The sequence below is a fragment of the Sphaeroforma arctica genome, assembly GCF_001186125.1.
Source record: "Sphaeroforma arctica JP610 unplaced genomic scaffold supercont1.389, whole genome shotgun sequence".
In the NCBI taxonomy this organism is placed as follows: domain Eukaryota; class Ichthyosporea; order Ichthyophonida; genus Sphaeroforma; species Sphaeroforma arctica.
The window spans coordinates 33055-37512 of record NW_014040169.1 but is presented as its reverse complement, the minus strand read 5'-3'; positions in this window follow the sequence as shown (position 1 = coordinate 37512).

Sequence of the window (4458 nt, the reverse complement as noted above, 5' to 3'; positions counted from 1 at the left end):
TCTACAGTAATAACAATACGGCTAGTCATTTATGCTGTCGACGGAGCTGCTGTTTATCTTTCGCATGGATGAAAGATATATATTATACATATTTTTATATTTACAAAATATGGCACACAAACATAGTACGAGTGTTTCCAAGGATATGTTCTTGCTTGGTGCAGAAAATTTTGCAGAAAGATGTCAAACACTCGAAAAGGGGTGATTTATGAGTACCGGGGCATGACTGGGTAGAGAGGCCACGGTCGATCAACCGTGGTATACTATGACCAGGAGACAAGTGGGTAGGACATGATTTACGTACCGCACTGGGTGACGTTGTTGCAAGTATATGTGCGGCAACAAGTTACTTAGAGTAGACACCATGGACAAGGTCTGACACACATGACGGGGAAAGGTTATTTTTTGAGATATAGGAAGTAGTAGATAAGATATACACTTTTTTTTACACATTCATTACATCGGAATTCACAACACACTGACTGCCAAACTACAAAGTTAGATATATTAACCATGATTTAACATTTGATGCTACAAATAGGATATTCCTAGGGCGCTCTTAACCAACGAGTTCCATAGTCGAACACAATAGACAAGAATTACGATAATCAGACATATGTGACATACGACAATTATATATATATGGAACAGTCGATTTCAATATCTGATTAGAAAAAAGCATGTATATATAGTCCATTGGTATTACATGGACGTAATAGAGTCGAGAAAATTATACAATAAACAGATATTAACGAAAATACATTATTATACATTATTATAGTGCAATTATAGCATATTACGAGGCAATATATAACATCACACTTTACATTGCGATGAAATTACACAAATACACCTATGTAATTGAGCTTAGGACATCAAATACATATAATACGGTCATACACGATAAGTATTTGCATATTGTAATATATAATACTTCAGATGGACAATAAAGGCATGCTTTATAATAAACCGTTTTTTAAGAGATATAATAGTATTTTATATAGATGTACAATCGATACCGGGGAATTTAGCAATTTCATCGATTTCATCGATTAATTCACAGTACAACAATTATACTACATAAATACACGCACGAAATATCGTCCTTTACAGGCGAGACTTCAAATTCCCACTAGTATAGGATATAAGACAAGTAGATATATTTATTATACATAGGAGACATATCATACAAGATTCACGACAAACACAATGAATCAATAATATAGATTAACGAAAGGTAATAACCGAATGTCTATATATACATTTCTTAACATAACTTGGTACTATCTTAATACGGCTACATATTGCATAGTATTAAGTTGATAAATTGTACAATACATAGGTAAATAAAACCATTGCATACATTTAAAACTACTACGAGTCAACGAATTCACGCAATAATTAATCGAAATGACTATAGGTATCATGACGTTTTAAAATACGTAAAGAACTAGAAAAATATTAGGAGTATATAGCAAGTATATATAGTATATATATATATATATATATATATATATATATATAGACAGATACATATAGTACCCGAGGTACATTCAAATATAATTATAAAGATAAAACAGAAATGAAATGGATAAATACGTCAAATCCGACACCTTACGATAAAATCATAACTGTTTTATCAATTATACAACAACTACTACGAAAAGTTTAGGCACTCACTAAGCTTACAAAACTCACTCATAATAGTACGTATACGTATAGTACACACATAGCTTAGAAATGTTCAATATATATATAAATTAGAGTCCGAGGCTTATACATGCACAAGTAAAAGAATATCATTCACAGATATTCATACATACTTATACTAGTTACGAATAAATTGGACCTCGGGTGGCCCTGTCATACACTAGATAGTCCGCCCATACGTCCTCATCAACTCAAGGACTAAATGACATTATCGGGCATAGTGACACGACTCATCTTTGAACTATGAGTTAACGAACATAACCATGCAGTACACACGCTATAAACATATAATAACGGTCGCACTTAGTGAACGTTTAGACGTTATTGTTATCTTTACTAATATGTATGGAAATTGGGATACGCAACCGTTTAACGTATTTGGGTTACTGAAGTCATTCCGATGGCCAAGGAAAATATTTATTAGTGTACTCAATACGCGAAGCTCAAGGCAAAGCCTATCACTGGGACCGGATATATACGTTTATATTTAATATATGGTCATAACCACGTCACATTCGGTTGTATTATCGCCAATCATATGATGGAATATATCTATAGAAAAGATTATTACCGAATATGTGGCATAGGGATGAGAAGATAGGAATATTTGATATAGGAATGGACTGGCTAGCTAAATTTTGTCTGCGAAATTCGGTATTGACGGTATTAATTTTGGATCATCTTTATGATTTTCATTTGAAATACCCAAGTAGACCACGTAAATCCCAAAATATTGGTTTTAGAAATGGAAATATATATACACTAATTTTAAAACTATATATTTAGGCATACGTCTATTCCTATATAATGCCCGAAATGAAATAGGTACAGTATAATTACACTAATACGTTTACGATGTCAACCATACTATGAGGCGTAGTGAAATAGATAGATGTTCGAACACGTAGTTACGTCTTTTGTTTTATTTATTTAAAAAGAAAAAGAATATATAGGGAAAATCGAATTTGTTGTTGGACCCTGCACTGTCAAATATAGCAATCATGTTAGGTGTTACCAATGAAATGACCAGATATATTTAGTAAGGATGCTTTACAGCGGTGTATAAATCTACAATATGCATTTTGAAACAGCATATCAATAGGATGCACACTGAGGCCTAATATATGTAAAAAGGACAATGTGGTATTTACGACACACATTTGTATAATAGTCGCAAATAAGGGGTTGTAGCATGGTTTCTGTAGTGTTGTTTATTTATATTTATATTTTTACAAGGATAACAATATGTATGTAAACGTTTATCGTATTTTACGTTTACACCTTCCGGATGCTATTTGAAGTAGAAGTTTGATTTTTGTAGTTTCTTTTATTTTTTAAGATAATCGGTTTTTATTTTAATTATAGAATATGACACAGTACTTCTGTCTGCTTTTACAGTTGAAGTGTTGGTCTTGCCTCTGAATATTTTGTATTTTACATGTATATTTTTCTTCTTCAGAATCTTATAAATTTTACGACGATGCAGTAACCCCACGGTCCATATAGGATACCAGCATTGTATTTTCTTTATTTGATTTTTAAATTTAGACATGTTGATATACTTTGTATATTCGTCGGAAGACCAGACTCCAACTTGGCGGGGCTGTGGACAAAGTGCCCTAGGCGGATATTTAGGACCGGATCTGAGGACCGGACCTTACAGAAGAATTAAGGACCGGGCCAGAGGACCGGATCTAAGAGAATATTTGAGGACCGGACTAGAGGGCCGGACCTATGGGATTATTTGAGGACCGGACCAGAGTACCGGACCGATTAGTGGAATAGAGAATTTAATGATATAGAAGTGATAACTCATCTGAAACCATAGAGACGGGTATTTTCATATCACCCGATGGTAAGTCTCGTTCCACATAGGATCGTGACTAATAAATATAGCAGGCGCGCCATTCCCAATGGCACTTCTGACTGAGTTTACTTATTTCAGACTTAAAACTCTTTATTAAGTGTTACTTGGTTTTGACCACGAAGCAGAATTGTCAGGACACTGTGAATGTGCCTATTGCTACACTGGCACATCACAAACACTTTCCTGTTCATCACGATCTCTACTTAGAAGACTCACAGGCGATGAAACGATATAAGTTATCAAAACCTGTACACAGAGCCTAGCATTACTGCATCTATAGCAGCAGAGACGAAGATGTAATTTTTTTAACTGACTCAACGAATTATGCGCGCAGAAGCAGAGAGTTAAACATAGAAGATGCGCGTGCGCTGCAGGGTTTTAATTCGAGCTTCTATCGAGACTTTGAAAATGTGCCCAGTGACGGTCGATAAACGAACACCGAAGAAATGGCCACCTAATCCACAGGGCAGCTATTATTTAGGTACCCCGCAGAAGATGAGTTTGCATGCATTTAGCATTTATCTTAGACTGGAATAAGAGTGCGTGATTTCACAAACTAGAGCTGATTCATTTGCAAATGAGTTTACATTGAGCTCTACAGCAAGAATGGGCTCCTAAGACGCTGTTGGATCTTATTGTGGAGAACAAGCAGAGATTGCAGTCTATGTCATTTGAAGACACCACTGCTTTTATTGTACACACACAAAAACAGGACTTGGAGGATAATGCATACGACAGGTATTAGCGTGCATGAAGACACTCCAACCAACGGTACCGCTTGATACTTAGATTCGTGACTTTGATCGCAAAGTATAGTTCATGGAAATACGACAGTATTGTAAAAGCTGGGCCTCTACATTATAATCTTGTAATAAAAACGT